This window comes from Solanum dulcamara, chromosome 5, assembly GCF_947179165.1.
Source record: "Solanum dulcamara chromosome 5, daSolDulc1.2, whole genome shotgun sequence".
Lineage (NCBI taxonomy): Eukaryota > Viridiplantae > Streptophyta > Magnoliopsida > Solanales > Solanaceae > Solanum > Solanum dulcamara.
Genome location: NC_077241.1, coordinates 70,960,140 through 70,972,903, shown reverse-complemented (window position 1 = coordinate 70,972,903; position 12,764 = coordinate 70,960,140). Strand labels below are relative to the sequence as shown.

The following is a 12,764-nucleotide window of genomic DNA, read 5'->3' as shown; positions in this document are numbered from 1 at the left end:
CAAGTTATAAGACAACATATAAAATGCAATATCATTAACATTTAACCAGGACAAAATATTACCCTGTGTTCATCATTTTAAACTAAAGCTTTTGAAAGACTCACAAATTCCCAAATTCATTATTTATACCGAAAACCCCTTTTTCAAAATCATATGAGGCAATTCACCCATTCAAAACCAATAATCCAAGTTCCAAAATTATAATTAAGTAATTTGAACACAATTAACAATAAAGGAACATTTAAAATCAATTTTCATGACAAGCACCTCTCAATCCTAACCTCTATTCGTAATTTAGAAAAATAGGAATAATAGAATATGAACTAGTTTGAAGTAGAGAATGTTCAAACATAACCTTTTGACGAAGAACTTCGGAAAGGGACCTTGGGAGTTAATCCTAGATCTTGCTTCTTGAAGCCTTGAGGGTTTTTGTTTGAAGTTCTTGAGCGTAGGAATTTAGGAGTGAATGAGAGAATTTTTTTTATGAAAAACTGGTTTCCTACATGCTTAGGGCCATTTAGTTAACTCTCCAAAGTTTTTTAGGACAAAAATACCCTTAAAACAATATAAAAGAAACAACAAAAGGCAGTGAGGTCTGCTTCCTCTCTGTGTCGCAGACCTCATCGCGGACTTGTGGAGCGCCTCTAGTAAATCCGCCATAACCTTTTACTCCGTATTCCAAATGACAAACGTTAGCGTCTTTGGAAAGAAGACTTGTAGATCTTTAATTTGATAGGTTGTGGGTCATCTAAATCTTTATATTCTAAGAGACATGATCGTTTGAAGTTTACCCTTGTAAAATCTCGATAAAGAGGATTTCAACTTAGCTTTGAGCTACATTAAAGAATTGTTTTCAATACCTATGCAACATTAGAGATCATAGTTTGAAAATTTGGGGTGTTGCAATCCTTTTTCTTACTTACTTTGTTATTGTTATATCTTTTTTTTGCTTACTATAACACAATATTCAGCTGCGAATGATCAAATTTAACGAGTTAAGCTAAGACACGTGTCCATGACCGCATATAAATATATTTGTACCATATTTTGGTAAACAGTTTGGCGCCCACTGTGGGGCCAAGATAGTTGTGTGTTGGTTTAACTCACCTAACTCTACTTTCTTACTAGCTTGAATATTATTATTTCACAGGAATCACCTATGGCAGAACCTGAGCATAATAGATGTGCAGTACCATGTTAGGGGTCTGGGCCTTATGGAAAGGCATGTTTCCGAAGTAAACAGGATTGAACTGGACTCAGTGAACATGGGCTTGGATCATGTAAATACTTGAGAGGAGGCGAACCTACATGACTTTAAATACGCTCTGTATGTTCTAGTGGACCATATCTTCTGAGCTCACTACAAACGCCTCATTCATAAAGGCTTTGTGATAAGATCCCACTCGAGAAATAGTCCTTTGAAGGCTGCATGAGAGCTACATGGTGCAGGACATTTTTGATCAAGTTAGAATGGAATTCCCAATTCTGAAGGTGATCAAATTGATATAACAGAAACAACGAGAACTAGTGCATATCTATAAAACAGTAGACAAAGAACCCAATATTACATCGAATGGCAGGAATGTAACCTGTGTGATGGAATTCCCAATTCTGAAGGTGATCAAATTGATATAACAGAAACAACGAGAACTAGTGCATATCTATAAAACAGTAGACAAAGAACCCAATATTACATCGAATGGCAGGAATGTAACCTGTGTGGGAGATTCACAAAAAAAGAACCCAAGAAACAATGTCAAATAATACTTAAGACAATATTTTCACATTAGGAATGTGAGCAATTTTATGCCAGTCTTCTCCTATTCCCTTCTCGCACCGCTTTTCCAGTTCTGGACATTTCCTAACTGTTAAACTTGTGAGGACTGTTAGGTGCTGCAATCTCTCAGGTAAAGATTTTAGTATCTTACAGTCTAATAATGCTCTTGAAGTCGGTTTTGATGATTTGACAAACTCAGGGAACAGGTAGAGGACTTGGTCCTTTTGAGGATTTTTTGTTGGTAACGACAACAGATAGTACATAACAGATCTTGCCAAGTCTGTAGGTCTATAGTACGCGGCCGAGTCTCAGTGCAGAAGGCCAGTTGTCTAACCAATACAAATCATCCAGCACATGGTATATGGTGATATATACACTCTTTACAACATTTTCCCACTTGGCTTTTTGAATTTGAAAAGGAATATTCATATAAGCTCATGCTCTCAAGTATTGGAAATTTGGTCTTGAAGAAGATCAAGTATCTGATAGAGTTATAAGTGTTTTTGTTCTTGTTTTTAGAGTTGTAATTTCTTGTTCTTAATCTTGTAAGGTCTATTTCCTAATTTGTAAAGGAAGTTAGATCATCTCTCATTTGTTATCTCTTTTGTTCATCTTGTCGAAGTAACTAGAGCTAGTTATGGAGACCATCTGAACTCTAAATTATCTAGGAGTTTAGTGATTTAGGAAGCAATAGAGTTATTGTTTCAAGTCTATAACAGAGTTGTTACAAGGAGTAGAGAGGGATTGTGAGTACAATTCCTAGGTTATAATAGCTTGTAATCTGAATCTTGCCTCAGTTGTTCTAGTGAAGATTTGAGCCGAAATCCTGTGGGACAGGTCGTGGTTTTTCTTCCTTGAGCAAGGAGTTTCCACGTAAAAATCTTGTGTCTATTTTATCTTTCTGTTCTTTAAGTTTCTGCACTGATTTCTTATAAAGGACCTGGTCCCTACTGTTCTGGTGGAAGCATACATTCTAACACAGTCATAAACAGATAACTCCGTGAGTGAAGTTAAACCTTTCACCCCTTTCTCGGGGAGGCTCTCTAGTGTATCACAACAATCGAATTGGAGACGCTTCAAAGGATGGAGACTAGCCAGGCTGGTTGGAAGCTCTTTGAGATTCTTGAAGTGAAAGATATTCAAGTATTAGAGATTTGCAAGGCGTTTGAATGTCTCTTCTAGGAGCGAAGTCGCTTCGTTGTTATGGCTAATGTGGAGGGAAGTAAGAGCACTGAGATTAGATATGGACCTGAAACCAGTTGCATCTGCCTCATCCCCATAAACTTCCAATTTCTTGACAGAAGATAGGGCCGAAATAACAAACATAGGGCACCAGTATATCGTCATCTCTTCAAGCACAGGGAATTTCCCTTCTCCTTCCTTTTTCAGCAATCCTTTCATATTAGGAAAGCCCCATATAAGAAGTTTTCTCAGGGATGGAAACCTTCTTCTTGTGGGGTTTCCAGAATGAACATCATTCTCTTCAACATACTCTACCTCATCAGACCCCTTGTATAAATCTAGACTTTCTAGACAAGACAGCTCACCAAAGGGTGGTAAGCACGAACAGTATTCGCAACTCTGAATTAGAATAGAGACTACATTTTTCAAAACTGAGTGATTCATCCAGTCTGGGAGACAGAATCCTCTGAAGCCGCTAATCTTTAAATATTTCAGATTGGGGTGTGGTTTGAGAGCTTCAAGCACATTAACTTCTTCTGATTCATATCTACGTGGTCCATATTTATCCCAACTCAAGCTTAAAGAGTGCAGATTTGCTTTTGCAGATAAGTTAGCTTCTTTTGCATCCGTATCCTTCTTCATTCTCTCAAGGTGTGTATTTTTAATTGAGCCATAGAGATTTAGGTTTCGTAGTTCACCAAGTTGATAACCTTTCTTACTTCCCATAGCAAAGCGACCTATAGTCTTAAGGCATGCCAAAGATCCTATCCTTGGTGGCATACAACTCAATTCATAGCAATCATCAATTAAAAGATTTCGGAGACTACCAAGTTTACTTGTTTGTTTTGGCAAACAAGAAAGAGAGTGGAAATTCTGTAGATCAAGAGTCTGCAGATTTTGAAGCTTGCATAATTGCTTTAGAAGACTATGCATCCTATTGCCAGACAGGTTCAAGTATCTTAAATGTATAAGATCTTCAATGGAAGATGGTAACTGCTTAAGTTCTAATTTACTTAGATTAAGCATCCTTAACGAGACAAACTGTTTCAAGAGTGAAGGAGAGTTAGAAGACACCACTTTAGCAAAACCAGTGGACATCCTATGTGGGTAATCTTCCACTTCAGAGAAACAAATGGACATCATATGTGGGTTCACTTTTACATTTATTTCGCGGATATTGCTTCTTGATGCGCTTGCCGAAAACAGAGATGTAGCCAAATCATGAATGAGATCATGCATCTTGAAATAAGTTTTACCATATTCAACTTCAATCTCTTGGAAGAAAGACCACAAGTATAGTTCTTTCCATACTTCATTACCCACATCCTCTTGCTCCAAGTTTCCCTTTGATAAAAGAAAACCATGGGCCATCCATAGAGAGATGTGATTTTCCTTAACCATTTTGGCATCCTTTGGGAATACTGCACAATACGCAAAACATTGTCTCAAATCAAGTGGAAGGTGATGGTAACTAAGCCTCAGGGAAGGCAGAATAGAACTTTCATCTTGAGACAAATTCCAAATCTCACTATCTCGGACATGTTCCCATTCTCTTTCTTCTCTCTTGAAGCACAAAATACCTCCAAGAGTCTTGGCTGCTAGAGGCACACCACCACATTGTTTTACAATATCCTTTCCGATAGCAATAAGGTTAGGATTTATTTCTTCTTGGTGTCCAAATGCACGTTGCATGAACAACAACCAACAATCTTCTTGAGACAGACTTGACAAATCAAATGGTTGCTGTTGAGATGTAAAGGAAGTTGTTAAAGGAGTTAGAAAAATCAGTTAGAAATAAGGGCATTATGGTCATTTTAGTAAGTTACATAGTTAGAACTAACTAACTAATTTGTTAGTCAGTTAAGTCAATGTAATTAGCTATATATACATATAGCAACTATGTACTGTTAATACAATGGGCATTTTTCACAGATTAGCCCTAAAATAAAAATCCTCTTCCTTCTCTCTAACTTCTCTCTTCTTCATCTTCTTCATCTTCTTCATCTCTAGCTTCTTCATGGCTGATCAGTGAAGAAACAGAGCTCAACTAAGCTCATGGTATCATAGCGTTGGTCACTGAAAGAGATAACACAGCTGAGTCAAAGACTCGAAGATCAGAGTCAAAGAATCAGTTAAAGTTGTTAGCTTGTAGTTTGCAGATCTGAGCTCCATCGAAGCTAAAACTGCAACCAACACTAACTTCCGCAACAAAGAGCTCAAAAGGTTGAAGAAATGACAGGTGAAGCCACAGATTCAGCTCAACGAGTGGGTATACCAAGTTCAGCAAGCTCGGCAGGTAACAATGGACAAGGTATTGACTATAATCATCCCCTATTTCTTAGTCCCACAGATATGAGGGGTATAAGCATCATCTCGTTCTAGTTGTAAGGTATTGAAAACTACACCTTGTGGAATCGGTCAATCAAATTAGCACTGTTAGGTAGAAACAAATTAGGGCTTGTGGATGGAACGTGCAGGAAAGAAATGTATGGTGAAGAACTTTGGGGCCAATGGGAAAGAGCAAATGCAATTGTGTTGTCATGGCTTATGAATTCAGTCTCGAAGAGTTTGTTGAGTGGAATTGTGTTTGCGTCGAATGCTTCGAGTGTGTGGACTGACCTGTAAGAGAGGTTCGATAGAGTTGATGGATCAAGAACTTATAGCCTACACAAAGAAATAGCTACCTTACAACAAGGAACAACCTCTATATCAGCATATTATACAAGGCTAAAAGCGTTGTGGGATGAGTTTGAAGTGTTAGTGCCCTCACCTTGCTGCAATTGTGAGAAGTCCAGAGGTTTTGTAGCCCACATGAATAGACAAAAGCTGTATCAATTTCTAATGGGACTGAATGACACATATCATCAAGCTAGAAGTCAAATCCTCATGATAGATCCCTTACCTACTATCAATCAAGTGTATGCTATGATAGTAGGAGATGAGAGTCAAAAGGCTGTGGTTACAGGAATCAACAATTTGGGACTATATGCATCAACTTTTGAGTCAGTGGCTATGTACTCGAGAATTGGAAACAGTTCAGGTATGAGTAATAGGTTCAAGAAAAATACATCCTTAATCTGTGATTTTTGTAAGTGTAGGAGGCACACAAAAGAATCCTGCTACAAGGTGGTGGGGTATCCTCCTGATTTCAAGTCAAAAAGAAAGGCTTAGAGTGCAAACATGGTCTATGCAGACACCAATAGCCTTACAAATCAATCTCAACAGTCATGTCAGGCTAACTTCTCTTATGGCTTGAACACAAATGTGACTGATGAAGCTTTGTGGAGTAGGAATAGCACAGTACAGCACACTGCAGACAAATCACCAACCACTAATTCTAACAAGGCAGCTGAGAAAGAGATCAAACAACTACTTCAGGGTTGTACATTTACAAAAAATCAATATGAACAAAATCTTATGATGATGAATTAACAGTCTGGTTCAAGAGCCAATGCACCTGATTGCAATAAGGCAAACAATGCAGGTAAGGCTCTATGTGTAACTGAAAATAGTGATGTGTGGATAGTGGATACAGGGGCAACAAACCATATAGTGTCTAAACTACAGATGCTACTAAAGGAATATGTCCTTCAACTTAACACTCCTAAGGATGTGTGCTTACCAAATGGTGGTATCACTAAAGTAACTCATATTGGTTCTTGTAGTCTACCATCTAAAAGTTTGATTACTAATGTGTTCCATATTCTAGAATTCAAGTATAACTTGATGTCTGTCAGCAAAATAACCAAGGAATTGGGCTGCTCTGTCTCCTTCTTCCCTGATTTCTGTGTTTTCTAGGAACTCTACACTGAGAAGGTGAAGGAAGTTGGTAGAGAAGAGGGGGGTCTGTATCTGCTATGGAACCAATTCACTCAAAGTGATGCAAGTAAGGCTAAGGAATCTGCATATTCTGTTGATGTTGGTTCTATTGATGCTGGTTCTTCCACAGACAAGGAATCAGATATAGAGCTATGACATAAAAGGCTAGGACATGTGTCTTCAGATGTACTGGCCAAGATGTTCAATATGAATAAAGTTAGTATGTGTAAGGTGTCTGAATGCTTAGTGTGTCCATTTGCAAAACAAACTAGACCTGTATTCCCTTCTAGTATCATCAAAAGCAATAGTTGCTTTGATTTGATACATGTTGATCTTTGGGGACCTTATAATACAACTACATTTGATGGCAACAAGTATTTTCTTACAATAGTTGATGACTTTTCAAGAATGACTTGGATATTCTTACTTAAATACAAATCAGATGTGTGTGTGTCTCTTAAACTGTTCTTGCAGTATACTAAGAATCAGTTTGACAAGGTGGTCAAGGTATTAAGGTCTTATAATGGTACTGAATTTGAGAATTCAGTATATGATAATATGTTCAAAACACTAGGTATTATCCATCAAAGGTCTTGTCCTTACATTCCTCAACAAAAAATGGAGTGGCTGAGAGGAAACACAGACATCTACTAGAAGTAACCAGAGCCCTCAGGTTTCAAGCAAAAATACCTATCAAATTTTGGGGTCATTGTGTCCTAGCAGCTGCTTACCTGATCAATAGACTGCCTAGCAGTGTGTTTCAGTTCCAATCTCCCTATGAAAGATTGTATGGCAAAAAACTAGGTTTATCTCATTTGAGAACCATTGGTTGCCTAGCTCTAGCCAAGAATCTCACTGAACATGACAAACTCATGCCCAGATCAAAGTCAGCTATGCACATGGGGTACTCTCAAGTGCAGAAAGGCTATATCCTGTTTGACTTGCACAATAACTCATTCTTTGTCAGCAGGGATGTTCAGTTTAGAGAAGCCATATTTCCATTTGCCAAGGCTGATGACCCAGCCACCCAGCAACTGTTTGTAGATAACCTATAAGGTCTAGGTGAGACAGTTCCACAGCTTCAACTATCCCCATTCATAATACCAGGTACTGCTCCATCTGTACCTTCTGAAGAGGATACATGTGGGCATCCAGATGCTGGTGAACAAGAGTGTGTGACTACACAAACACACCCTATTGCAAGTGATACTGATGTGTCTGGGCCACCTCTTACTAGAAGATCTGCCAGGTCCAAACATCCTCCCCTATGGCTGAAGGATTTTGTCTCTCTGAATGCTAAACATGATGTTCAATATCCTCTATCCAACTATGTAAGCTACTCTCATCTGTCACATTTTCATTAGTGCTTTATTATAACTACATCTTCTGTGATAGAACCTACCAGCTATGCTGAAGCAGTCAAAGACCCAAGATGGGTTGAAGCTATATAGACAGAGATCCAGGCCTTAGAAAACAACAATACCTGGGAAGTCACTTCTTTACCTGCAGGGAAGAAACCTATTGGTTGCAGATGGATCTACAAGGTTAAATACAAATCCACAGGTGAAATAGAGAGGTTCAAAGCCAGGCTAGTAGCAAAAGGATACAGCCAACAAGAAGGGATTGATTACAAAGAAACATTTTCTCCTGTTGTGAAGATGGTGACTGTCAGGGCTGTTCTTGCCATGGCAGCTTCCAAGAACTGGCACATCCATCAAATGGATGTCTTCAATGATTTTCTACATGGAGACCTAGAGGATGAAATATATATGCAGCTGCCTCAGGGATTTGTCAGTCAAGGGGAGAATGTATGTAGACTAACAAAGTCCCTTTACGGACTCAAACAAGCTCCAAGGCAGTGGAATCACAAACTTACTGAGGCTCTTATATCTCTCAAGTTCAAACAAAGCCAATATGATTATTCCCTATTCATTAACAAGTCAGCAGAAGGTATTGTCATTGTACTTGTATATGTAGATGACATGTTAGTCACTGGCAGCAGCCTAAAGCTGATAGAAGAGACAAAGAAAGCTCTACAAAGTGCATTCAAGATGAAAGACTTAGGAGAGCTCAAATACTTTTGGGAATTGAATTTGCAAGATCCACAGCAAGAATACTCATGCATCAAAGGAAGTACACTGTTGATCTGATAGCAGAAGTAGGAATGACTGCAGTTAAGCCAGCAGCAACACCAATGGATGTCAACATCAAGCTCACATCAAAGCTCTATGATGACCATGTGAACTCAAAGCAAGAAGAGCTACATGATCCTCTAATAGATCAGACAGCCTATCAAAAACTCATAGGTAAACTTCTGTATCTCAACATGACAAGGCCAGATATAGCCTTGAGTACTCAGACATTAAGTCAGTTTCTGAACCAGCCAAAGAAGTCCCATATGGAGGCAGCCCTAAGAGTAGTCAAATATTTGAAGAGACAACCTGGACAAGGTATACTACTATCCAGTCAACCAGACAACCAAATTATAGCTTTCTGTGATGCAGACTGGGCAGCATGTGCACTCACCAGGAAATCAGTCACAGGATACTTGATCAAGATGGGAAAATCACTAATATCTTGGAAAGCCAAGAAACAAACTACAGTGTCTAGAAGTTCAGCTGAAGCTGAATATAGAAGCATGGCATCTACTGTTTCAGAACTTGTGTGGCTGCTGGGAATGTTGAAGGAGGTTGAGGCTGATATGAAGGTACCAGTGCAAGTCTATAGTGATAGCAAAGCTGCAATTCAAATTGCAGCCAATCCAGTTTATCACGAAAGAACAAAACATATAGAGATAGATTGTCATTTCATTAGAGAAAGACTACAACAAGGCATGATCAAAGTTGACTACTTACCAACCCAAGAACAATTAGCTGATATACTGACAAAGGGATTGTCTAGAGGTCAACATGAGCACCTTCTATCCAAGCTAGGAGCTTTGAATATTTTTGCACCTCCTAGCTTGAAGGGGAGTGTTGAGATGTAAAGGAAGTTGTTAAAGGAGTTAGAAAAATCAGTTAGAAATAAGGGCATTATGGTCATTTTAGTTAGTTACATAGTTAGAACTAACTAACTAATTTGTTAGTCAGTTAAGTCAATGTAATTAGCTATATATACATATAGCAACTATGTACTGTTAATACAATGGGCATTTTTCACAGATTAACCCTAAAATAAAAATCCTCTTCCTTCTCTCTTCCTTCTCTCTTCTTCATCTTCTTCATCTTCTTCATCTCTAGCTTCTTCATGGCTGATTAGTGAAGAAGCAGAGCTCAACTAAGCTAGTTGCAATGTTCCCATAATTGATCCAACATTTTCTAGACGAGTAATGGTTAGAATAAAAGCACCACTTGCTCCAACCTTTAAGACTGCTCTTAAATTAGCCCACTTCTCTTGATCTTCATTCCAAATATCATCTAAGACAAGAAAGTATCTTTTTCCATTCAACAACTCCTGAAGCTTCTCCTAAAATGAAGCCAAGTCCTCAACATCAAGAGAACTTCTTTCAATATTTCCTATAATTGTTTTTATCAACCTCTTCTCATCAAAATCATCTGAGACACAAACCCATATTTTGGGATGGAAATGCTCAGTTACTCTCTGATCATTGAAGACCATTTGGGCAAGAGTCGTCTTTCCTAGTCCCCCATACCAAGTATTGGGAGGACTGAAGGTTCTTGGGCATCACTAACATTGTTTGTCATGATTTTCACTATCTCATCTTCCTCTCTGCCCCTTCCATAAACTTCTGGTTCAGTTAATACAGAACCTGGTGCAAGCAATGTCCACATCAAAATATTGTTACATTCAAGCTCATTAGGAGTCAGTAGAAAATAGAGAATATTTTTGTACGATATACTCCTGTACTATCGGAAATACTTTAAATATACCTATAGTTATATTTTTGGTCCAAATATATCTTTTTCTGTTATACTTTTCGTCTAAATATACCCACCCTTTATTCTTTGGCACAAATTTGCCCTTAATCTTGATGGAAAGATATGTGACAAGCACAACATCAAAATTCACCCCCAATCATTTTTGCTGCTTCTCAGTATCAGATTTAAATTTGGTAGCTTTATTAGAGGATGATATTGTCACTCTCTTCCAGCTTAATAAGTTTCTATTCCATTTTTGTAGTTTTATGGTTTCTGATAATTTTCCATTATCCTACCTTGATATTATTTTTCTGAACTTGCTACTTTAAGGAATGAAATGAACAATGTAATTCTATGCTCCAACTTTATCAACTATGAGCCCGTTTGGATGGGCTTAAAAAAGTAATTTTTATGTATGAAGTGCTTTTAGAACTTTAAAGTGCTGAAAGTTATTTTTATAAATAAGCAGTTGAGTGTTTGGATAAAAGTGCTTAAATGAGGAAAATTATGTGAATTTTAGGGTTAAAAGAATAAAAAGGGTAGTTTGGGAATTTAATTAAAATATAAGGGATATAAAAGTAATTTCCATGGTCAAAGAAAATGACTTTAAGCACTTAGAAAAAAAAAGTTAGGAATCCTAACTTTTCATTTTTGACTGACTTTAAGAACTTTCTGGCTTAAAGTTAGCATTAGGCAAACACGTCCAAAAGCTGAAAAGGGGCTTTAAGTTGGTTTTGACCAACTTAAAGCCAATCCAAACGGGCTCTATATTCCACTCTAAAAGAAATCTAGTCTATTCACTGACAAGGAGAAAACATGCCTAACCAATTTTTTTTCTTCCTTAGACAAAATTTTCACTTAGTTGTCTAGAAAGCCTATTGTCATTGAGAACTCATAATACTGATTTGATAAACATGCCTGTTATGTTTATTGTTTGTTATTGGATTAAGGACCCAAGTGAAGCACATAGAGAAACAGAACAGAAGAAAGCCCCTTTTCTCTGAGCTGCTTCGTTAAGAAAAGCAAAATGGATAAAGTCTTCTATAAGTTTATATGTAAAGAAAAGAACTAAAAATATCCCTTCTTATACTTTTGGTCCAAATATACCTCTCCAATTATACTTTAGCACAAATTTATCTTCTTTTTTTTACGAATAGACACGTGCCTAGCTCAAAATCAAATTATCCACCCCAAATTTTAAATACCCGATTTCTTTAGAAAACACACCCGTCACGTGTCTATTCGTAAAAAAAAGAAGATAAATTTGTGCTAAAGTATAATTGGAGAGGTATATTTGGACCAAAAGTATAAGAAGGGATATTTTTGACCCTTGCCAAAAAAATGAATATAAACTAAGTAGTTGTAATACTAATTTAAGATGAGCACCTGTTTCCCGTCTAGTAGCTTGTCTCTCTATAATCTTTTCGTGCAAATGAAAATTCATTCTTTCCTCAGCAATTGCATTTAGTTTTTTCATCACTTGGTCCATCCTTTTCCCAACCTTGAGACGGAAAGAGATAGCCTTTGGATGATAACCACCATATTCAGACTGCAAGAATCGTGTGGCTTTAGTTTTATATTCATCCAAGATGTCATCGACTTCATATGTAGCAGCATTGAGTTTGTGCAACCAATTTTCTAGTGGCTTGTCCTTGAGTTGCTTCTCTTGAGCATCTTCAAGGACGGCTTGAATTGTAGAGAACATGCTTGAAAGCCTTTGGAATTCATTTTCAAAACCGAAAAACAATACAAGTTCCCTTTGAGGAAAGAGGTGAGATTGTCTAGCACAACTTGAACGAAAGCTTCTGCCATATGTGGAGTTCACTATTACGAATATTTAGATATGTGATGGTAGTCTAGAGTGGAATCAATTGTAACACAAAGTTGTTGATGAGTTGGCTCTTGGAATGATGCAGGTAATAAATGCAGTATTTCGTGTGGTTTACATTTCAGGGAAACTAGTGCATATGCCCATGGGGTCATTGCTTCCCACCACAAAGACTTTTCGTTTGCCTTAATTTCTCTGTCAAAGTCTTCCATAGAACCATAACACAGCTTTCTGCAGTACTATACTACATTTCTCTTGTGCGGTAGTTGAATATTCATCT

General features: G+C 37.6%; 1 pseudogene; it reads right to left on the bottom strand.

Moving 5' to 3' along the window:
* Positions 1–1,767: 1,767 nt before the first annotated feature.
* LOC129889578 (putative disease resistance protein RGA1) lies at positions 1,768–12,468 on the bottom strand (annotated as a pseudogene).
* Positions 12,469–12,764: the final 296 nt, after the last annotated feature.